The 25,741-nt window shown below is 37.3% G+C and overlaps 1 protein-coding gene and 1 long non-coding RNA gene across 8 annotated transcripts in view; one reads left to right on the top strand and one right to left on the bottom strand.

The window, feature by feature from the left end:
* exoc3l2b (exocyst complex component 3-like 2b) overlaps positions 1–25,741 on the bottom strand; it is a 227,356-nt gene that overhangs the window by 79,859 nt on the left and 121,756 nt on the right. The window lies entirely within an intron of this gene.
* LOC143121016 (uncharacterized) lies at positions 6,784–15,061 on the top strand. Its single transcript, XR_012986355.1, has 3 exons — positions 6,784–6,849; positions 14,845–14,902; positions 15,042–15,061. It is a non-coding gene; the product is annotated as an uncharacterized LOC143121016 (long non-coding RNA).

Genomic DNA, 25,741 nt, shown 5'->3' with positions numbered 1-25,741 from the left:
GCATGCACATCAGAGTACTGCTTTACTAATGTAAAATATAATTAGGCCTACACTAGTTTCATTGTTTTTGCATTGTTGCATGATTGATATGCTATTTAATTACATTTCATTTGAATGCCTGAATGTAAGAATTCAGGAAACACAATACCAGCTTTTAACATTTATGTTGTTTACTAGTTTATGTAAATCACATAACACATGAACTGTTTACATACTACTGATAGCCCATTACTGTACACAATAGATTAGTATCTTCAAATAGTCAAGGTTGTTGACTGCTGAAACCGAAAAATGGACTGCATTTTCTTAAAAGACAATGTGACTGAAGTTTGGGCAAAGTTTGCACAGAAATGTACGATTTTTCCCACCCTCATCGACCTTGTCATAAAACTTGTTTAAATGATCACACGACGCCTCCTTGCTGCTTTGTCGTCTACATCAGCCTTTCTCAAACTTCTTTGACCTGAGGCCCAGTCAAGGCATACTTTGGGGTCATAGGGCCCACCTACATGAACCCACCCCCTCCTCCCACCCCCCATCAAATTGTAATATCATCACAATTATTATTATTTTTATACTATATTGCTATACATGCACTTCAAAACAGTCAATGTTTAAAGTGCTAAGATTGTTCACAAAAGTTTGTGAAAGCATGCACATCAGAGTACTGCTTTACTAATGTAAAATATAATTAGGCCTACACTAGTTTCATTGTTTTTGCATTGTTGCATGATTGATATGCTATTTAATTACATTTCATTTGAATGCCTGAATGTAAGAATTCAGGAAACACAATACCAGCTTTTAACATTTATGTTGTTTACTAGTTTATGTAAATCACATAACACATGAACTGTTTACATACTACTGATAGCCCATTACTGTACACAATAATACTGTGCCCATTCATTAACATTAAACATCAGGCGTCTTGTTTACACATTTAAACCATATTTGCACTTCGAAATTCGCTTCCAAATTGTAGTAACTACATCTACGAAGTCTAAGGAAGATATCTATAAACATACTACATGGTTAAGATACATTTTGACAGAACTACAGACTTCGTGAAAGTAGCCTAGTAGCCCTACATAAAAGGCTCCATTAACTTCATTGCAAAATCGCGGTTGGTCTGTTTACACACTAAAACCATATTTACACTTCGAAATTCGCTTCCAAATTGTAGTAACTACATCTACGAAGTCTAAGGAAGATAACCTTGTAGTCTGTTCAACGATAAGATACATTTTGACAGAACTACAGACCTCGTAAAAGTAGTACCTAAAATTAGTGTGATAAATGGCCATCACGTAGCCTAAAGCATATAGCACTAGCATATGACAACAGCAAATAGCTAACGTTTACGTTAGCCTAACTTACTTATCGTTGACGTTGACCCGACATGTTTATAAGTTAGACCTTAGACTGATAAGGACGTCCATCAAAATTCCGTGTGTATCCTGTGTATCTTTCGTGCTGCTATCCTGTTGCCTTTTCCCTGTTGTTCCGGCAACAAGGTTTTTACGCGATATTTGCCACATCCCAGAGAGTTGTTGTTTGGTGGGTCAGGTGACGAGCCGTCGAATCACAGCACAGCACCCAGAATGCATTGCAACACACCGTCTAGAAGGGACTCAGCGTTAGGTCGGCTTTAAATAGCATACAGAACCTATAGTAATATAACGTTGTCTGTAAGCTCCACAGATCGTGGCAAGACAATTGAATTGATTGCGGACTTCTTGCTGGGCAACGATGAGTAACTTGATTAGTAATGCTGCGTGGATATGTATGATATCTGTATGAAAGTGTGTTTCTCAATGTAAGAATCTATACAACTGTACACATGACTATGTTCAAATGGAGCTAGCTTGGTATAGGACTGGGCTGAATGGATTGGTGAAATACTTTATTTTATTTTTTTTAATGACCTATATGAACATGGTTTGGCTTTAAAAAAAGAGGAGACAGCGCGACATGACCTTTACACTTAGTGCTGGCAAGGCATTGAACTGGGCTGAATGGATTTGGAAAATATATATATATATTTTTTTTAATGACCTGTATCAACATGGTTTGGCTTTAAAAAAAAGATGAGACAGCGCTGTCTCATCTTTTTTTACATTACCTTTACACTTAGTGCTGGCAAGGCATTGAACTGGGCTTCATTCAAGGATTCCAACGGTACCTCATTCATGAAAATCGGACATACTGGTCAAAAGTTACATGCACACACCTTCATATACACAGACAGCCCAGCCCAGCCCATTAGACATTGCCAGATGGCTTAGAACTCTGCCAGGTGCAAGTAATCAACTCTAGCAGCAGAGCTCTACCAGATGCAAGTAATGAGGTGCTGTGATGTCATAAAGCCCCAGCATTCCGCCATTGATTTCAATGGGGCCCAAAAACGCCGAAAAACGGGAATACCGCGAAAACGACAAGGGCCAGCGACACGAAAGCAACAAGCAAGTTACACCGGTTCGGGCCTGAATTTTTGGAGTTCGAACCGCGTCGATAGCTCAAACGGTCTAGGAGCAGTAGTTCGGCCAAAAAGTGGGTGAACAGGAAGATATAATAATAACTAGAATTGCGGTTCCGAGGAACTGCAAGAGTGGGTTTGATCTGGGGCACGGAACTCGGCCTCATCCAAGGATTCCAACGGTACCTCATTTATGAAAATCGGACATACGGGTCAAAAGTTACATGCACACACCTTCATATACACAGACAGCCCAGCCCAGCCCATTATAGCTCTGCCAGGTGGCTTAGAACTCTTCCAGGTGCAAGCTTAAGCAATTAGAGCTGTGATGTCACAATCGAAATTTGAATTCTGAACATTCCGCCATTCATTTCAATGGGGCCCAAAAACGCAGAAAAACGGGAATACCGCGAAAACGACAAGGGCCAGCGACACGAAATCAACAAGCAAGTTACACCGGTTCGGGCCTGAATTTTTGGAGTTCGAACCGCGTCGATAGCTCAAACGGTCTAGGAGCAGTAGTTCGGCCAAAAAGTGGGTGAACAGGAATAATAAATAACTAGAATTGCGGTTCCGAGGAACTGCAAGAGTGGGTTTGATCAGGGGCATGGAACTCGGCCTCATCCAAGGATTCCAACGGTACCTCATTTATGAAAATCGGACATACGGGTCAAAAGTTACATGCACACACCTTCATATACACAGACAGCCCAGCCCAGCCCATTAGAGCTCTGCCAGGTGGCTTAGAACTCTTCCAGGTGCAAGCTTAAGCAATTAGAGCTGTGATGTCACAATCGAAATTTGAATTCTGAACATTCCGCCATTCATTTCAATGGGGCCCAAAAACGCCGAAAAACAGGAATACCGCGAAAACGACAAGGGCCAGCGACACGAAATTAACAAGCAAGTTACACCGGTTCGGGCCTGAATTTTTGGAGTTTGAACCGCGTCGATAGCTCAAACGGTCTAGGAGCAGTAGTTCGGCCAAAAAGTGGGCTTATAGGAAGATATAATAATAAGAAAACTTAAGAAGAACAATAGTGGTCTTGCTGGATCAAACCCACTAATAATAAGAAGAAAACTTAAGAAGAACAATAGTGGGCTTGCTGGATCAAACCCACTAATAATAATAATAAGAAAACTTAAGAAGAACAATAGTGGGCTTGCTGGATCAAACCCACTAATAATAATAATAATAAGAAAACTTAAGAAGAACAATAGTGGGCTTGCTCCGCAAGCCCACAGCATGGCTTCCCACTAACAATAGTGGGCTTGCTGGATCAAACCCACTAATAAATAAAGTAAACTTAAGAAGAACAATAGTGGGCTTGCTCCGCAAGCCCACAGCATGGCGAAGCCTATGCTACTTTAGGATTACTTCAATAAATATGCCCATTAAGTAAAAGACACCACCACAGAATTGATGAAAGAATTCTCATTCTATTTTTCTCCACTCTTCTCCAAACATGCATAACTCAGCTTATAAGGGCACACCTGGACAAAGAATTTAGCTTTTACTGGATTTTTGTGACCCAGGGACATGGCCTGAGATTGGCATAAAAAAGGGAAGCATTAAACCCAAATGACACCATGTCCATTTCAATTGTGTGGTTGAGAAATGTATTATTTTGGGATGTTTTTCAACCAGGGGGACCTGGTAACTTTCTCAAAGTAAACGGTAACACTAAAACAAGAGGCTACATTAAGATTAGGAGGAAAAGATCAGGCAGTGTGCCGAGAGACCTGCCCCAATAGTATGTAAGTTAGTAAGTTAGTATATCTTTTGATCCCGTGAGGGACATTTAGTCTCTGCATTTATCCCAATCTGTGAATTAGTGAAGTCGAACCAGCAAGCCCAAAGGCCGAAGCCCTAACCAGTAGGCCATGGCTGCCCCAAAAGGCAGCATTTGAACATTAAACCACACAATGATCCAAAACATACAGCCAAACAAGGCAAGAAATGGTTAACAGAGAACAATATCAACATTTTAGAGCGGACCTCAATCCGTCAAAAAAGTGAGCACAAGGCCAAAGTGATGGCAAATTATCGTTCCTGCCTCAAACTCAAGATTGCTGCTAAAAAGGTGCAGTCTACAATCATTGTGGAGACATGAAGAGGCTTGGTGGGTATTATATAAACCATTTTGAGAGCTGTGGTGGTAAATAAAGATGTTTCCAGTGATTGTTTAAAAAGGGTATGAATAATTTTGAAAACGCAATTTTTCATAAAAATGTTAAAAAAGATAACACTTTTTTTATTCCATGTTTTTACCACATTGTCTTGCAACATTTTGGCATGTGCAAGTGTCATTTTAAGTAAGAAAAAACATATTGGTAAGTAGAAAATCAATATTTGCCAGGGGTATGAATAATTTTGTTCTTAACTATATCTTAAAAAAGTCTAAAAAATGTGAACATCCGAATGAACTGCTTGTCAAATTAAAAGATAGCTAGGCTGTCATAAAAAAGTTTCATTGTTTCATTGTTTGCATGATAAAATGTAATCAGGTAATCCCTAACAATGTAACTGTAATCTGATTACACAATTTTTTTATTGTAATCTGGGCTGATTATAGTTACTTGATTTTTGTAATCTGATTACGTAATCCAGATTACATGTAATCCGTTACTACCCAACCCTGTTTACTAGTTTATGTAAATCACATAACACATGAACTGTTTACATACTACTGATAGCCCATTACTGTACACAATAATACTGTGCCCATTCATTAACATATATTAAACATCAGGCGTCTTGTTTACACATTTAAACCATATTTGCAGTCTGTTCATAGATAAGATACATTTTGACAGAACTACAGACTTCGTGAAAGTAGCCTAGTAGCCCTACCTAAAAAGACTCCATTCACTTCATTGCAAATCCCGGTTGGTCTGTTTACACATTAAAACCATATTTACACTTCGAAATTCGCTTCCAAATTGTAGTAACTACATCTACGAAGTCTAACGAAGATAACCATGTAGTCTTTTCATAGATAAGATAAATTTTGACAGAACTACAGACTTCGTGAGCCTAGTAGCCCTACCTAAAATGACTCCATTCACTTAATTGCAAAATCGCGGTTGGTCTGTTTACACATTAAAACCCTATTTACACTTTGAATTTCGCTTCCAAATTGTAGTAACTACATCTACGAAGTCTAAGGAAGATAACCATGTAGTCTGTTCAACGATAAGATACATTTTGACAGAACTACAGACCTCGTAAAAGTAGTAACTAAAATGACTCCATTCACTGCACTTCCTTTTTTCTAGCTCACAAAATCGCGGTAGTTCTGTTTACACATTAAAACCATATTTACACTTCGAATTTCGCTTCCAAATTGTAGTAACTACATCTACGAAGTCTAAGGAAGATAACCACGTAGTCTGTTCAACGATAAGATACATTTTGACAGAACTACAGACTTCGTGAAAGTAGTAACTAAAATGACTCCATTCACTGCACTTCCTTTTTCTAGCTCGCAAAATCGCGGTAGTTCTGTTTACACATTAAAACCATATTTACACTTCGAATTTCGCTTCCAAATTGTAGTAACTACATCTACGAAGTCCAAGGAAGATAACCATGTAGGCTGTTCAACGATAAGATACATGTAAACAGAACTACAGACTTCGTGAAAGTAGTACCTCAATGACTCCATTCACTTCATTGCAAACAGTGTGATAAATGGCCATCACGTAAAGCATATAGCATATGACAACAGCAAATAGCTAACGTTTACGTTAGCCTAACTTACTTATCGTTGATGTTGACCCAACACGCTCATAAGTTAGACCATAGACTGATAAGGACGTCCATCAAACTAAAAGGGTTCGTTCTTCGATGTCTTCAAATTCGTTCGAATTCCGTGTGCATCCTGTGTATCTTTCGTGCTGCTATCCTGTTACCTCTCCCTGCTGTTCTGGCAACAAGGTTTCACGCGAGATTACGCCACATCCCAGAGAGTTGTGTCAGAGAATTGTGTTGTCTCAAGATGGCGCCCGTCTGTGTGAACGAGACGTGAACGGTACTGTTTTTCTTTTTAATAAACTGCCTGTAGACTTACACAGTTCTGAATGCTTCGGTTTACATGTAGATACCCTCATTATGCTACGGTGTAGTGTGTTGCTATTTGGAGCCTTGGTAGCTATTTATTTTTACTACGTTTAGTTCAAGCGCTCTGGTTCAAGCCAGAGCCATATAAAAAGAGAGTTGCGACACTCCCATAGACTTCCATAGGAAACAATGGCGGCGCTTTTTCCACGCTACTTCCGCTTTATGCTGAGCTCAACAGTTTCAAACTTTGACATTCACGGCTGTAGCCCCATTCACTTCCATTGCTTTCTGCCTGATATTGTCAGTGGTAAGTAGACGAATGTACGACGCTTTTTTAATTACAGTGCATTAAAATGCACTGTACTGTTCTTCCTAGGCAACTTCTTCTTATTACAGTGCATGAAAATGCACTGTACTGTTCTTCTTAGGCAACAACTTCTTATTATTATTCTGCTTACCACTTTTTCCATACGCTATTTCTCTTGAACAGTTTAACTTAAAAACTTCATTCAAACTTTGTAACGTAGGTATTCAAACGGACAAAGCTGCTATGTCTTTCAACTTTGAAACTTTTATACTTTTTAAACTATTAAAGAAAAACTTTTTAAAAATCCCCATAGACTTAACATTGCCGATTGTGACATCATAATACGGCCGTTAAGCAATTAGAATCCTATGGCAGGTGTTCAGGCCACCTGTAGCCTCAGGCTTTAAGCACACAATCTGGGTCAATTAAGACTACACATCCTATTCAACTGTTTCCTCTGCCCAAAACTGTTTCAAAATAAAAGTCCTCACTACAATAATCCACTGTTAAATAATGTAACCCATTAAACTACTGAACTTTTTACATTCAACTTTTAAACGGTCTATTTTAAACTATCATTAAACTATCTATCTATTACACTAGCTGTCTATCAACAACTTTTAAACTATCTACATTCAACTTTTAAACTTTTAAACTATATACATTCACTAGCTGTCTATCAACAACTTTTAACTTGTCATCAACTATGTCAACACTTCATCAACTATGACTCCTATCCACTGTAGCTAGTTAGCATGGTTATCAAAGTTAGCATGTTAGCATTGCTAACATTGTTAGCATTTTTAACAAAACTGCTAAAAATAATTAGCTAGGTTAGCTAAGTCACATGGTTAGCATAGTTAGCATGCTAGTTAGCATAACTGCTAAAAATGATTATCTAAGTTAGTTAAGTAACATGGTTAGCATAGTTAGCATGCTAGCATGTTAACATGTTAGTTAGCATTTTTAGCAAAACTGCTAAAAATGATTAGGTAAGTTAGCTAAGTAACATGGTTAGCATAGTTAGCATGTTAGCATGCTAGTTAGCATAGTTAGCATAACTGCTAAAAATTATTAGCTAAGTTAGCTAAGTAACATGGTTAGCAGAATTAAAAATCTTAGCATAACTGCTAGCAAACATTAGAGCCATTCCAACTTTCAGTTATCGTCAAATATCTACCTATACACAGCCATTAAACTATTTGAATATCAACATTCATTCAACTTCCAGTCTGTCAACAACTTTTAAACTATCTACATTCAGCTTTTAAACAGTCTACTTTTAAACTATCAACTTTTATTAAGCTATGCAACCACCATGTCTATCCTAGCATCACCGTAGTAACCATCTCTGTATTATCTGTTTTAACTATACATGATATTTTACATCACAACTTTAGCATTTTCATGCACTGGTAATTCCTTGGAATTGCATTAAAGTTGTCATATGCATTTCCTATACCAACTGCACTAGTAGATACTGGTATTGTTCTTTGAGGATTTTGTGCTGCTTGTTTAACTGATATTTATAGCTTAAATGTTGACCGAAATGTTAAAGCCAAAAGTTAGCCTGCAAACCTTGATGTGGAGAGAGGCTAGCTTAAAGATAATGTTCCTACGTCAATAATGAATTTCAGACAAAATACATTTGGTTAGCCTATTGTAGTAGGGCAACTCTAGATGATAGGTTGGTTGTCAAAAGATTTTTTATTATGTTTATAATGCTATATTTTTCAAACCTGATTGCGTTAGCTTACTAGCTTACGTTAGCTAGTCAGCTCATTCACATACATAGTGTTAACGTAAGACATGCTATGAGGGGGAACTCGAAAGCTGTTCTCATATTAAATGCTACATTGATAAAATACATTCCATACAGCATGGTAACTCTATATTCAGATGTGCTGGTTATCAATGGGTTTGTGATTAACGCTCTTCAGGTGAAAAATGGAGGAAATTAATGTGATTATTGTCTTTAAACCTGATATAGACTAGCTTGCTAGCTGGCGAGTTTTATGGCGTTATGAACTCAACCGTGGGCTGAACATGACATGATATAGGCTAGTGTCCACGACTCGTGAACGAGGGGATTTCAACTATGAATTTCAGGGGAAGCAGTAGGAGCAAAACCTAGACTATTATAAGTTATTATAGTGCATGAAAATGCACTATACTGTTCTTCCTAGGATTCTTATTACAGTGCATGAAAATTCACTGTACTGTTCTTCCTAGGCTTCTTATTATAGTGCATGAAAATGCACTATACTGTTATTCCAAAAGTCTTCTTATTATTATTCTTCTTCTAACGCACTTAACCCTTTGCAGACCGCACGCTCTAATTTCGGTACCCCAGTACCGATGACGTTCAGTCTAATAACTCAGCCATACCCCAACCAATTTTATCAATGAAAACTTCCTCAAAAACGTCACATCACAGGCTTTCTGGCGATATGATTGGTTAAGGGATTTGTGGCGCGAATTTATTTTACTACGTGAAGGAAAAATCAAGAGTTGACGTCTCCCTCCACTAGAGGAAAAACAGCAGGAAGCACTATGCATCGTTGATCTTGACGTCGTCTAAAGGAGAAACTACTGGATCATCTGAGGTAAAAACAAGTCTTTTAATGTTATTACTACTTGTTATCCATGTTATTACTTCAAAATCGTTTTTAAAAGTTATTTTTGCTGGTAATTACACCTTGTATGCATGGCTGTAACATAATGCGTGTGTGTGTTCACTTCAGCTGATATGACAGCTGGTATTTTAGCACACCGTAATCCTTAGTAAACTCATTATTTTCAGTAATTTCTGGGGGGTTACTATATGTCAACCAAGATTACAGACCTACTAGGACTGACATTTTAACGATTTGTTCTATTTTGAACGATGTTCCTTGCTTGTCAGCTGATACAGAAAACTAGCTAAGTTAGGTAACGTTAGCATCAGAAGAGGCTGCAACATGTCCCTGACGCGTAGTTGCGATAAAGTTCACTCCCGTGCTTCATGACTGCCAACTTTATGTCAAGTACACCTAATCGGTATTTTATTGTCAAATAAACCTTTCATTTCTTCGTAATATGTATAGCACAATTTACAGTTGTTTGTAGCCAAGTTGCTTAGCTTACTTAGATAGAAACATCTGACATGAATGACAACGTTAATGTTACGTTACCGACGTGAAGACTGTGTTGATCACCGAGGGTGTAACGTAAGGATTTTATTCATTGACTGCTGTTTTCATGAATACATGACTGAAGATTTGTTATAAATGTGTCTTAGTATTGTTTAGCTTTTAGGCTGTAAGGTTGGCTGCTAACGATTATGAGGTTTTTGGGTGGCTAACTATGATGGGAGCTCATACACCCAAGCCTACTCGTCGACACATTATTTTCTAAGGGGGTGTTTTGTCTTTACGCAACTGCAGTAGCCTATGCACAGTGTGTATGTGTATGCATACGCTGTTTAGATGTTTTCTGTCATACCTCCTGACTTATGTTCATGAATCAATGTTTGCTTGTAAGCTGGTATGCTATGTATGGTTTAGCCAAGGCAATAACACCTAGTGAGCTCTGAGACTAATGTTACCTCTCCAAGCAATATTGGAGTCCTCCAGTGACAATAATACTTTTAGTGAAAAGAGTCATGGTTGGTGGTGATTAAGATTATAGAAGTAGAAGTAATGTAAAATAAAACTAAACAACCTATTTACTATCAGACCTGTGATTTTTTGTTATTTTAGATGGAGGGAGAGAAGTATGTGCAACTGAGGTGAAAGCAGCCGACTGCTGATGGCAAACATGACCCCAAGGACCACGGTGGCATGGACATGGGACATGGATGGGTAGTTTCTGGATGAAGAGGAAGACAATGATGTGGTAGAGGAGGAGAGTAATCTCCCATCATCCTCAGCTGGGTAAGCATGTTTGTGTGTGTGTGTGTGTGTGTGTGTGTGTGTGTGTGTTCGCCCAACTGGGCGTATTTCTGGTTGTGATAAGAGTGTTGCTTATAACAATAATGACAGGGATTATAGTGATAATAGTTTGGTTAGATTTGTAATTCAATTTCTAATTTTCTTATCTGACAATTTCTTTATTTTGAGCTTGGTCAAGTCCCATGTAAGGTAGAAAGCATACACTTTGCCTATCCTTCTAACACAGTCAGGGACACCAACTCCAATAGCATTTACACCTCATCGTCTGCTAGGCTTAGATGGACACACACACACACCCACACCCACACCCACACACACACACACACACGCCACAGCTGTGACAACACACACACGGATCTGGTGTGAATGCGGCGTTAGTGTATCACCTTATGTGTAGGGCAAATGATATCGATAATTATATATTGTATCAAATGATATGCTGTATGGTTGTTAAATGTATTGAATTTCTTCTAATGTTTTAATTGTTTATATGTGTGAATGTTAATATGAATTGATGCTTTGTTCATCATGTTAAAGTATTTTGTTGATCTTTGTTATACTGTTGTCTTGTCATTCTTGTAGTTCTAATAGTTACTGCTTGTTTGTAAACATATGTTTTGTTATTTACCTGAAGTTGTTGTTCCTGATTATTTAATGAAATTGTTAGACTTATCTAAATAAAAATGATTTATTTCTTCTTTCGTAAACCTAACACATGTGCCAGTGTCTCTTATTCTTGTTTTCATAGTAGAATGAAGCACACGGAGAAGCAGTTACCATCTGGCTAGTCTTTATTTCAGCCTTTATCTTTCCTCCCCACAATTGATTTAGCCTCTTCAGAGTACAGTAAGACATCCTATATTTAGCTATGCATCTTGTTTTGATGGTAAAACATCTTATATTTGTTACATGACCATTATATCTGTGTATTTTTGGTCAGATGTCAAACCAAGAAAGGAAAACATCCTACTCTTTAAAAATTCTACATGTTACTACGACTTGCAGTTATGAGTAAATTAATCATAACTTCTGAACCAAAGGTGATAAATTGATTCTGTTTTTTTCACTGAGGAGATCACAACACTGTCTATCTTTCACACACTATATCTACAATAGACATTAGGTGAAAAGCAAGATTCATCTTTACAAATTGATATTTTCGTGTTTTTTGATGTTGAATTTTGAAGGGATTGTTTAAAAACAATGTGTGTTACACTCAAACTTATTAACTATGATATGTACCATTTTAAAGGGCTAGTTCTCCTGATTACAATGGTGGGTATATCTTATCTCTGCCATGTAGCATGGCCACACAATAAGCCTTTTTGTCTCACAAGGGCATCAAGTATGAAAAATCGGAACGTTTCGTGCCGTCTGCAAAGGTCTAATACATTTATCATAACTTTTGAACAAAAGGTGATACATTGATTCTGTTTTCATCACTGAGTAGAGGACAAAATTGTGAATCTCCCATACACTCTAAGTTTTTCTCTATCTACAACAGAAATTGGGGGAAAAATGAGATTAATCTTGACAAACTGATAGTTTTGAGTTTTTTGGGGTTGAATTTTAAAGATATTTTTTTAAAAATATGTGTGTTCTCCTCGAAATTATTAATTCTAGTTTATACCATTTGAAAGGGCCATTTCTCCTGATTATAATGGTGGGTAAATTATATCTCTGTCATGTAGCATAATCACACAATAAGCCTTTTTGTGCCATAAGGCCATCGAGTATGAAAAAATGGAATGTTCGGCGCGGTCTGCAAAGGGTTAATGCAGCTTCAGCCGTTTAACGTAGAAACTTCATTCAAACTATGTTACGTAGGTCTTACTTAGGACATGTGTGCTATGTATTTTTCAGCTTTGTAACTTTTATACTTTTTAAACTATTAATTAAAAACTAATCAAAATTTCCCCATTGACTTAACACTATGATTATGACATCATAATACGGCCTTAAGCAATTAGAATCCTATGGCAGGTGTTCGGGCCACCTGCATCAACTGCCAGTCTCAGGCTTTAAGCATACAAACTGGCCCTATTAAGACTACACATCCTGTTCAACTGCTTCCTCTGCCAAAAACTGTTTCAAAATAAAAGTCCTCACTACAATATTTCACTGTTAAACAATTTAACCCTTTAAACTACTGAACTTTTTAACTGTTCAGCCATTGTAACTGTTACTTGTCATCAACTATGACTCCTACCCACTGTAGCTAGTTAGCTAAGTTAGCTAAGTAACTTGGTTAGCATAGTTAGCATGCTAGCATGTTAGCATGCTAGTTAGCATTTTTAGCAAAACTACTAAAAACGATTAGCTAAGTTAGCTAAGTCACATGGTTAGCATAGTTAGCATGCTAGCATGTTAGCATGCTAGTTAGCATTTTTAGTAAAACTGCTAAAAATGATTAGCGAAGTTAGCTAAGTCACGTGGTTAGCATAGTTAACATGTTAGCATGCTAGTTAGCATAGTTAGCATAACTACTAAAAATGATTAGCTAGGTTAGCTAAGTAACATGGTTAGCATGTTAGCATGTTAGTTAACATTGTTAGCATAACTACTAAAAATGATTAGCTAGGTTAGCTAAGTCACATGGTTAGCATAGTTAGCATTTTAACATTGTTAGCCTGCTAGTTAGCATAGTAATTTGGTTAGCATTATTATCTTTGTTAACATAGTTAACATAACTGTTAGCAAACATTGGAGCCATTCCAACTGTTAGTTATCGTCAACTATCTGCCTAAATAATTTAACCATTTCAATTATCAACCTATTTAACTGTTCAGTCATTCCAACTATATTAAACCTTATCTACCAAGGAAATAATTTAACCATATGAACGCATCATATTTTTGCATTTTCATGCACTGTATTTCCTTCAGGAAATGCTTTTCTAGTTCTTCTTCTTCTTCTAACGCACTTAATGCAGCTTCAACCGTTTAACGTAGAAACTTCATTCAAACTTTGTCACGTAGATCTTACTTAGGACACCCGGGCAATGTATTTTTCATCTTTGTAACTTTTATACTTTTTAAACTATTAATTAAAAACTAATCAAAATTTCCCCATTGACTTAACATTATGATTATGACATCACAATACGGCCGTTAAGCAATTAGAATCCTATGGCAGGTGTTCGGGCCACCTGCATCAACTGCCAGTCTCAGGCTTTAAGCATACAAACTGGCCCTATTAAGACTACACATCCTGTTCAACTGCTTCCTCTGCCAAAAACTGTTTTAAAATAAAAGTCCTCACTGCAATATTTCACTGTTAAACAATTTAAGCCTTTAAACTACTGAACTTTTTAACTGTTCAGCCATTGTAACTGTTACTTGTCATCAACTATGACTCCTACCCACTGTAGCTAGTTAGCATGGTTAGCATAGTTAGCATGCTAGCATACTAGCATGTTAACATGCTAGTTAGCATTTTTAGCAAAACTGCTAAAAATAATTAGCTAAGTTAGCTAAGTAACATGGTTAGCATAGTTAGCATGCTAATATGTTAGCATGTTAGTTAGCATTTTTAGCAAAACTGCTAAAAATAATTAGCTAAGTTAGCTAAGTAACATGGTTAGCATAGTTAACATGCTAGCATGCTAGTTAGCATTTTTAATAAAACTACAAAAAATGATTAGCTAAGTTAACTAAGTCACATGGTTAGTATAGTTGGTATGCTAACATGTTAGCATGCTAGTTAGCATTTTTAGCAAAACTGGACAGTAGGTATAGCGTCTGTATAGTAGCCTAGGAGTTTTTGCTCCAACTAATGATCGGTTTCAGTTCATTTAGTTTTCAGTAATTGTACATTTCGTGTTGGTGTTCTTGGTGTAATTTTGATTGCTTTATTTGCCAAGTAATTTGTCAAATACATAGCGAAGTTTGCATGGAAGAGACTGATGTGACGAGGGCATTGCCTTTCATTAGGTCAGTGATCTTTGTAAGTAGGACAAATGTCTTTTTTTGGATAACTGAAAAGTGTAGTCAGGTTAATAGGGCATAGATTACTCTGAAAGTAATCCCCAACAAAAACATTCTTCATGTTGTTATTGTTATAGTTTTTGTGTGGACTTGTGGCACCCCCAACCAGCCTTGCAAATGGTTAGCTGTGTATGGGTATGTAAAACTCTTGCTGGAGATGGCCTCTTGCTTAGGTTTCTGCTACTTACTTAATGTGTTGTCCCAAGTATACACTGAGTGTTACCTGCTTTGTTCTCTCCCTCCATTCTCCACTGTGCCTGTTCTGCTTATCCAGGACCAAGGATGCAGAGGACATTTAAGTTGTAATTGATTCTTATTTAGCCTATGTGTTTTTGACATGTTTATGGCTTACTCTTAAAATGTTACCAAGGCTGTGTGGTGCCCACCTTTATGCTATTTCTCTAAAAGAACTGAACAGATTTAATGCATTGATCAAACTTTTAAAATTTAAGCTGTTAGGCTACTGAATGCCATTTATATATTTGATAGACGTTTATTGCTAGTCTTACAATGATCAAAGTTGTGCAGATTTGGGGGGGGGGGGTGCACCTTCATCTTTATCTCACCAAACGAACTGAAAAGGACACTGGATCTAATGTTCACACACAAAAAGGATACAAAATGCATAGCCTACGTTTTGACAATGTAAGTAAAGTATATGTAGCGTGATACAGGCAAATGTAGGAATCCAATAACAGCTAATGTCCAGCAAGGAAACAAACGTTCAATGTTAGAACTACCAAAGAACATATTTTAGATTGATATTGCAAACTAATTATACTCGCAATATATAATTGACACTATAATGTAAGCATGCTAACACGTAATAACACTCGTTTTTGGTTTGTTGTAATGTTTCACGTTCAATAACGCACTTGCTGCTGTCTATCCCATTGAAATAACACGACACGGTGGGTCAGGTGACGAGCCGTCGGATCACAGCACAGCACCCAGAATGCATTGCAACACACCGTCATGAAGGGACTCATCGTTAGGTCGGCTTTAAATAGCATACAGAACCTATAGTAATATAACGTTGTCTGTAAGCTCCACAGATCGTGGCAAGACAATTGAATTGATTGTGGACTTCTTGCCGGGCAATGATGAGTAACTTAACTTGAAGAGTAGTGATGCGTGGATGTGCATAATATCTGTATGAAAGTGTGTTTCTCAATGTAATAATCTATACAACTGTACACATGACTAGGTTTGAGTGGAGCTAGCTGGGCATAGGACTGGGCTGAATGGATTGGGAAAATACTTTATTTATTTATTTTTTTAATGACCTATATGAACATGGTTTGGCTTTAAAAAAAAGATGAGACAGCGCGATGACCTTTACAACTGGTGCTGGCAAGGCATTGAACTGGGCTGAATGGATTTGGAAAATATATATATATATATATATATATATTTTTTTTTTAATGACCTGTATCAACATGGTTTGGCTTTAAAAAAAAGATGAGACAGTGCTTCGCGCTGTCTCATCTTTTTTTACATTACCTTTACACTTAGTGCTGGCAAGGCATTGAACAGGGTTTCATTCGAATGGCAAAGCCATGCTGTGGGCTTGCTGGATCAAACCCACTAATAAAGAAATAAAGTAAACTTAAGAAGAACAATAGTGGGCTTGCTCCGCAAGCCCACAGCGGTCTTGCTGGATCAAACCCACTAATAAGAAAACTTAAGAACAATAGTGGGCATGGCAAAGCCATGCTGTGGTCTTGCTGGATCAAGCCCACTAATAATAAGTAAACTTGAGAAGAACAATAGTGGGCTTGCTGGATCAAACCCACTAACTAGAAATGCAATTCCAAGGAATTACCAGTGCATGAAAATGCTAAAGTTGTGATGTAAAATATCATGTATAGTTAAAACAGATAATACAGAGATGGTTACTACGGTGATGCTAGGATAGACATGGTGGTTGCATAGCTTAATAAAAGTTGATAGTTTAAAAGTAGACTGTTTAAAAGCTGAATGTAGATAGTTTAAAGGTTGTTGATAAACAGTAGATAGTTTAAAAGTTGTTGATAGACAGCTAGTTTAATAGATAGTTTAATGATAGTTTAAAAGTAGACCGTTTAAAAGTTGAAGGTAATAGTTTAAAAGTTGTTGACAGACTGGAAGTTTAATGAATGTTGATATTCAAATAATTTAATGACTGTGTATAGGTAGATATTTGACGATAACTGAAAGTTGGAATGGCTCTAATGTTTGCTAGCAGTTATGCTAAGATTTTTAACTATGTTAACCATGCTACTTAGCTAATGTTTTATAGCAGTGCTAGCAATGCTAACATGCTAACCATGCTACTTAGCTAATGTTTTCTAGCAGTTTAATGAATGTTGATATTCAAATAGTTTAATGGCTGTGTATAGGTAGATATTTGACGATAACTGAAAGTTGGAAATGGCTCTAATGTTTGCTAGCAGTTATGCTAAGATTTTTAACTATGCTAACCATGTTACTTAGCTAACTTAGCTAACATTTTCTAGCAGTTTTGCTAAACATGCTAACTATGTTAGCAATGCTAACATGTAAACTATGTTAACCATGTGACTTAGCTAACCTAGCTTATCATTTTTAGTAGTTATGCTAACTAACATGCTAACAATGATAACATGCTAACTATGCTAACCATGTGACTTAGCTAACCTAGCTAATCATTTTTAGCAGTTTTGTTAAAAATGCTAACAATGTTAGCAATGCTAACATGCTAACTATGTTAACCATACTAACTAGCTACAGTGGGTAGGAGTCATAGTTGATAACAAGTGTTGACATAGTTGATGACAAGTTAAAAGTTGTTGATAGACAGCTAGTTTAATAGATAGTTTAATAATAGTTTAAAAGTAGACTGCTTAAAAGTTGAATGTATATAGTTTAAAAGTTTAAAAGTTGAATGTAGATAGTTTAAAAGTTGTTGATAGACAGCTAGTTTAATAGATAGATAGTTTAATGATAGTTTAAAAGTAGACCGTTTAAAAGTTGAATGTAAAAAGTTCAGTAGTTTAATGGGTTACATTGTTTAACAGTGGATTATTGTAGTGAGGACTTTTATTTTGAAACAGTTTTGGCCAGAGGAAACAGTTGAATAGGATGTGTAGTCTCAATTGACCCAGATTGTATGCTTCAGGTTACGGGGACGCTGGCGAGACACGCCGCTCCGTCTGGCATCATGTTTTTGTTTGTATTTATGTTATGTTCGTAATTTTATGTAATGTTCTGTTAATTTTTTGTATTTATTTTTCAAGTTAAATGTAATCACTCGTTATTTATGTTATTTTCGTTTTACGTTTTTGTATTATTCTTAGTCATTTTTTCTGATTAACAAACTCGGCTGACACCATCAACGTCAAGTTAACGTTAACGTTAACCAGCTTCCATTGGGCTGATGAGCGCCTTGGCTAGCCTGCCTTATGTCTCTGAAGTCCCTCATCCATCCGTGACGCTGCACATCCAATGTCTGGACGGAGGGATTGCTCAGCAAGGGTGCCTCAATCTGCAAGAGATCTGCAGCTGCCACGACCACCGAGCTGCGACTGACATGCGAGCTGCTATGCTAGCATCTACCGGTGCCTGGAGTCTGGATTGAGTGCTAAGAAACTCTGATGACCGCGTCAACCATGAAACAACAAACGGTCACTGTCTAGGACCACCGAGCTGATAATCAGCAGGGTCGCCCATCACAAATTCGGACTGTCTTGTCCTTCCAGTGCTCTCCAGACTGCCAGTGGATTCTCCGGGTTGGTCAGTTATTAAGAACTTTTGGTGTTGCATCGTGAAGACACAGCTGTGCGCAGTTGTCACGCGGGTCATCTTTGCCCCTTGGACATTTTCAGCCGTTTGGAAATTGGACTAATTTTATTTTTAATTTGTATTTATATTATTTATTAATTTGTTTCTTGTATGTCTTGTATGTCTTGGTGTCACGGGTACGCTGGCGACTACGCCGCTCCGTCCGCATCTTTTGTGTTTGTTATTTCTTAAATGTATGTCTTGGTGTCATGGGTACGCTGGCGACTACGCCGCTCCGTCCGGCATCTATTGTCTTTGTTAGTCTGTGTCAATAACAATGTGTGAAGCGCTTTGGGTTGCACTCTGTGCATGTTAAATGCGCTATACAAATAAATCTGACTTGACTTGACTTAAAGCCTGAGGCTGCAGGTGGCCTGAACACCTGCCATAGGATTCTAATTGCTTAATGGCCGTATTATGATGTCATAATCGGCAATGTTAAGTCTATGGGGATTTTTTAAAAGTTTTTCTTTAATAGTTTATGAAGTATAAAAGTTTCAAAGTTGAAAAGACATAGCAGCTGAATAAAATATTGTTGAATATTGTTTAAAACAGTGTTTTTCAACCACTGTGCCGGGGCACACTAGTGTGCCGTGAGAGATCATCAGGTGTGCCGCAGAAAATTACCCAAATGTCACTCACTGGTCCAGAAAAGCAACTGTTGCATCAAAGAATTTATAACCACATACTCTCATTGATTGTATGATTGCACTATTTGTGGTATGCAGGCATTGTACAACGGGGGCCCCATATCCAGTATTCACAGAATCATCACATATCCAGTTCATAACAACAATTAAATTAGATATAGTCACCTACAAATGAAACAGAGGGCACTTGTTTTATTGAGCAGGTCAGTCTTGCATAGAAGCCATAATAAGGCCATATCTGTGTATTATTTGAAATTTTAGGCTATGGTATGTTTATTTTTTCTTCACACAGGATGTTAGTGTGCCGTGGGACATTTTAAGTGTCAAAAGTGTGCCGTGGCACTAAAAGGTTGAAAAACACTGGTTTAAAATCTAATCCAAGTAAAAAGATGGAGGTCAGATAGAGAAAAAAGTTTGGTGGGGAGTTGTAGTTGATGACAACTGACAGTTGGAATAGTTGAACATTTAAAAAATTGGATAGTTTAAATGGTTAAATTATTTAATAGGGAATTATTGTATTGAGGACTTATTTTGAAGTTGAAGTTGAGGACAGAGGGAACAGTTGGCGGGAGTTGTAGTTGACGACGACTGACAGTTGGAATGGCTGAACAGTTAAATAGTTGGATAGTGAAAATGGTTAGGTTATTTAATAGGGAATTATTGTAGTAAGTACTTTTATTTTGAAACAGTTGTGGGCAGAGGAAACAGTTGGCGGGAGTCATAGTTGATGACAACTGACAGTTTGAAAGGCTGAACAGTTAAATAGTTGGATAGTTAAAATGGTTAAAATTTTAATATAGAATTATTGTAGTGATGACTTTTATTTTGAAACAGTTGTGGGCAGAGGAAACAGTTGGCAGGAGTCATAGTTGATGCCAACTGACAGTTTGAAAGGCTGAACAATAGCTGGATAGTTAAAATGGTTAAATTATTTAAATTGGAATTATTGTAGTGAGGAGTTTTATTTTGAAACAGTTGTGGGCAGAGGAAACAGTTGACGGGAGTCAAAGTTGATGACAACTGACTGTTGCTAGAGTAGTAGAGTAGTATGGTGGTTGCTATGCTGGTTGCTAGGTTTTAACTGTGAATGTGGTTGCTAGGCTGTTGCTAGAGTACTTGAAGTCGTTGCTAGGTTGTTGCTAGGGTGTCCATGGTGGCTACTATCAGAAATAAAGGAGTTACTACAGTGGTTTGCTAGTATAATCATGTTGGTTGCTATGGAAACTGACATAGATGCTTAATTTCAATGGTTGCTAAATTGGTTGCTAGGTAGGTGGTGGTTTAATATAGTACTGTAGGCTAGAGGCATAGTTGATGATAACTGACAGTTGGAATAGTTGAACAGTTAAATAGTTGGATAGTTTAAATGGTTAAATTATTTAATAGGGAATTATTGTAGTGGAGACTTTTATTTTGAAACAGTTGTGGGCAGAGGAAACAGTTGAACAGGATCTGTAGTCTTAAGAGAGCCAGATTGTATGCTTAAAGCCTGAGACAGACAGTTGCTGGAGGTGGCCGGAACCATATGGCTCTGGCCGGAACACTTGGCATAGGATTCCAAGTGCCCTATTGTGATGCCATAATCGGCAATGTTAAGTCTATGGGGAAATTTTCAGTAGTTTTTAATTAATAGTTCAAAAAGTATAAAAGTTACCAATATGAAAAATACATTCCACACCTGTCCTAAGTAAGACCTACGTAACGCAGTTTGAATAAAGTTTCTACGTTAAATGGTTGAAGCCGCATTAGACGCAGAAAAAGCGTTAGAAGAAGAATAACTAGAAAATGTAATTCCAGGGAATTACGAGTGCATGAAAATGACGCTAGGACAGACATGGTGGTTGCACAGCTTAATAAAAGTTTATAGTTTAAAAGTAGACAGTTTAAAAGTTGAATGTAGATTGGGAGTTGATCACACTAGTTGACTGAAAAGCCCAGGCTGCCAAACAGTTGTGGGCAGAGGACACAATTGGCGGGAGTCATAGCTGATGACAACTGACAGTTGGATTGGTTCAAATATTTAATAGGGAATTATTGTAGTGAGGACTTTTATTTTGAAACAGCTTTGGGCAGAGGAAACAGTTGACGGGAGTCATAGTTGATGACAACTGACAGTTGGAATAGTTGAACAGTTAAAACATTGGATAGTTTAAATGGTTAAATAATTTAATAGGGGATTATAGCAGTGAAGACTTTTATTTTGAAACAGTTGTGGGGAGAGGAAACAGTTGACGGGAGTCAAAGTTGATGACAACTGACTGTTGGTAGAGTAGTTATGGTGGTTGCTATGCTGGTTGCTAGGTTTTAACTGTGAATGTGGTTGCTAGGCTGTTGCTAGGGTACTTGAAATCGTTTGCTAGGGTGTCCATGGTGGCTACTATCAGAAATAAAGGAGTAACTACAGTGGTTTGCTAGTATAATCATCTTGGTTGCTATAGAAACTGACATAGATGCTTAATTTCAATGGTTGCTAAATTGGTTGCTAGGTAGGTGGTGGTTTAATATAGTAGGCTAGAGGCATAGTTGATGATAACTGACAGTTGGAATAGTTGAACAGTTAAATAGTTGGATAGTTTAAATGGTTAAATTGTTTAATATAGAATTATTGTAGTGAGGACTTTTATTTTGAAACAGTTGTGGGCAGAGGAAGCAGTTGAACAGGATCTGTAGTCTTAATAGAGCCATATTGTATGCTTAAAGCCTGAGACAGACAGTTGCTGGAGGTGACCAGAACACTGGCATAGGATTCTATGTGCCCTACTGTGATGTCATAATCGCCAATGTTAAGTCTATGGGGAAATTTTAGTAGTTTTTAATTCATAATTTAAAAAGTATAAAAGTTACAAAGTTGAAAAATACATAGCTGAAGTCACCTAAGTAAGACCTACGCAACGCAGTTTGAATGAAGTTTCTATGTTAAACGGTTGAAGCCGCATTAAACGCACAAAAAATGTCAGCGGAATAATAAGAATAAGAATAAATCGGATAACAGTAGAGTGCATTTTCATGCACTCTAATAAATAAAGTAAACTTAAGAAGAACAATAGTGGGCTTGCTGGATCAAACCCACTAATAAATAAAGTAAACTTAAGAAGAACAACAGCATGGCAAATCCATGCTGTGGGCTTGCTGGATCAAACCCACTAATAAGAAAACTTAAGAAGAACAATAGTGGGCTTGCTGGATCAAACCCACTAATAAGAAAACTTAAGAAGAACAATAGTGGGCTTGCTCCGCAAGCCCGTCTTGCTGGATCAAACCCACTAATAAGAAAACTTAAGAAGAACAATAGTGGGCTTGCTGGATCAAACCCACTAATAAATAAATAAAGTAAACTTAAGAAGAACAATAGTGGGCTTGCTGGATCAAACCCACTAATAAATAAATAAAGTAAACTTAAGAAGAACAATAGTGGGCTTGCTCCGCAAGCCATGCTGTGGGCTTGCTGGATCAAACCCACTAATAAGAAAACTTAAGAAGAACAATAAGTGTGCTGCTTTCAGCAAGCACACTTAATTAGGGAGACGGGAAAAATAATAAAACTTAAGAAGAACAATAAGTGTGCTGCTTTGCAAGCACACTTAATAAAACAGAATAAATATGGATATTCAATATGACAAATATATAACAGATATGTACATAACATACAGCTATGTGCAGTGTGGAAACAGTGTCATTGTAGTGCAGAAACAACATTATAAGAGTAGTAAGAATAAGTCTATGTGCAGGATGAATAGTATGAAGATCAGTAGAATAACTATGTATAAATGTAATTACAGTAGGCCTATGTACATTTGTAAATAAATAGAAAACTATGGGTACGCAAAAAGTACAACCAAAGCTAAGCTTGATCGACTAGAACGTCTAAAGAACCAGAACTTGAGTGTAGTTTTTTGCTGGGTCCCAGGCCATGTTGGTCTGAGGGGAAATGAGAAAGCGGACAGTGCTGCTAAGCAAGCCCTCAATGAAGAAGTCACAGAATGTCAAATCCCTGCCCCAGACCTTAAACCTATACTGAACTCTTACATCACAGATAAGTGGCAATCTGAATGGGATTAATGTACCAACAACAAGCAAGGAATGTGAATTTTGGCACATTTTCATGACCGACTGGGTCATTATGGGCCAAACAAAATACGGTGTTGCTAAAATTACTCCTATTGTGGCTATTAGAGACATGCGTTCATGAGTATCCAGCTACATTTAATGAGCTAAGTAAAATACATTCACACACACAAAAAAAAAACATCATTAATGTTGTGGACATTCCTTTATTCTGAGATACATCAATAGGCTCTCAAAACAATCCCAAACAGACATAAGGTCTTTATAGAGCAAATCCATATATATTATTTGTCAAATAAACCAGTAAAACAGAATTAGGGGATGGAATATATAACATTCACACTCATAGCTCATATATTTAAAATAAATCAGTGAAAAAGTATCCTGACAAACAAGCAGCATTTTAATGCCTTGGTCATATTTCATAATTTAAATTCTTCTCTAGGTTACCTGATAGCCCAGTTTGAGAGGTGCAAGACGCATGACATTATTTATTTTTGCAGCCAATCACTGCTGTTGTTTTATTTTATTGATTTGATCTTAGTCATAGAAGCTAAATTCGAAGGCAGGCCACAGGTAAAATCCAACGAACCGCATTCACCCCGCAAGCCAATAGTTGAATAGCCCTCTCCTAGAGCTTTAGAGGTATTGCCACTGCTCCAACACTGAAAGGCACTGTTAGAATGCCTGGAACAAGCCAGGTTCAGCATAGCGTATGCCACTGTCTGCTCACGTTGGTGACCGGACCAGGGCAAGCACACTTTCGCAGTTCCCACCGGAAATGCAGTCTAGTTTTTATTTTCTCACTTTTTAACCTTTGTTTTAAGATGTTCCCATGGGCGAAAAGTCTTGGAATTTGGCACACACATCCGGTATGTGAAACACAGGGTTGTGCACAATCGAATTGCAATTCTGCTTCCTGTTTGCTACCTCAATTGAAATGCAAGTGAAATTCAAGAATTGAATTGGAATTTAAGAGCCAGTTTCAATTAAATTCTGGAATTTTGCACAAGCCTGGTGAAACAATGCTTTGGGACAAAGGCTTGGCCTCGGGGGTGTGGCCCAGGGACTCGCTAGCACCAGATTAGATTAGGTAGCACCATGAGCTTCCCAGTTATATTCAGTCATTCGAACATTATTAGGATAAGTGTTGCTTTTTCCAGTCTATGTTTTCGATGGTAACCGATTGTCAGTCAATAGTGAAAATAACTGTGTAGAACGGTTTTGTCGTTGACTGACACCACGGTGAAGTTAGTTTCTCTTTGCCAATGAGTTCAAATAATAGACAAAAGCAAAAGCGTGAAGGCTATACTACGCTAGGTTTTAGTAAAGCGTGGTTTAGTGGAATAACTGTTCTATATGGTCTCAGCAGCAGAAGCAGATTCCTTTAAATGCGCCACTGACTGGCAATTGTGTAACAGCCAACTATTTGCATTGAGTCCTAACATTACCTAATCAGTCAACATTGCCATGTCCATGTCCCATGTCCAGGGGGAGGGTGCAAGTCATGAGTGGTATTTACGACAGTTGTGTAAAATACATATAGTCCACAACTGTAGAGGGAGCCCAGTAGCAAAAGAAAAATGCCTTGGATTGCTTATAAAGGTTCCATTGTGTAGTGCTCATAGTAGCTAATAGTTAAGGAATGTGCTGCTACTTGAGAACAGCTGCTGAATTTCAAGTATGCATTGTTTCTTTGTGTTAAGTGTTTTCAACAGTCATCTAAAAATGTGACATACATACAGAATCCTGGAGAGGGTAAACTGCATACAAAGCCCTCTGCATTCTCCACTTAAACTTCACAGTGGAAACCATAACATTTCTTCCACACCATTTTAACCATGGAGCAGCCCTAAAAAGTGGCTTTGGTAAACCAGTTAAGATCGGTTGAGGTCAGGTCAACTTTTCTTCTAAACTCACTTGGCGTTAATAAGTAGATTTAATTTCAACCATTTTTGGAAACATACTTTAGAAATGTAAAAAGTATAAGCTGGATATATAACAATAGAAATATGCACATAGACTATATGAAATATACAGTGTTTTGATAAATATGCATGTAATCCTGCACCAGCATAGTATTTTATAAACAGGATTGCTGATAAATGGTGGTAGTGGTTAAGAAACTTTGCTTACAAGCATAAGCCATAGGTTTTATTCCTGCATTAGTAATGCACTAGTATATAGGTAAAATTAAGACTGGTCTAAAATAGCTTGGTGAAACTGGCCCCATGTCTTCCCTAGCAACAATCTCTGTGCTTGCATTATCTGTTATTGTATTGCATGTAAATGCAATGGACTATTATCACTGTTCTTCTTATTATTATCGTCTATTTTTATTATTCTTCTTCCGACCAAGTTTGACGTTTAATGACACTAAAACCACTGAACCGTTTGACGTCATTCAAACACTCTTACAAAGGTCTTGTAACGGACAATTGTACAATGTATTTTTTAG

The sequence above is a fragment of the Alosa pseudoharengus genome, unplaced genomic scaffold (genome assembly GCF_046254945.1).
Source record: "Alosa pseudoharengus isolate Yale_2024_CS ecotype anadromous, Long Island Sound unplaced genomic scaffold, YU_APseudo_1.1 YU_APseudo_1.1_scf_13, whole genome shotgun sequence".
NCBI lineage: Eukaryota > Metazoa > Chordata > Actinopteri > Clupeiformes > Clupeidae > Alosa > Alosa pseudoharengus.
This window is presented reverse-complemented; position numbering and strand designations above follow the sequence as displayed.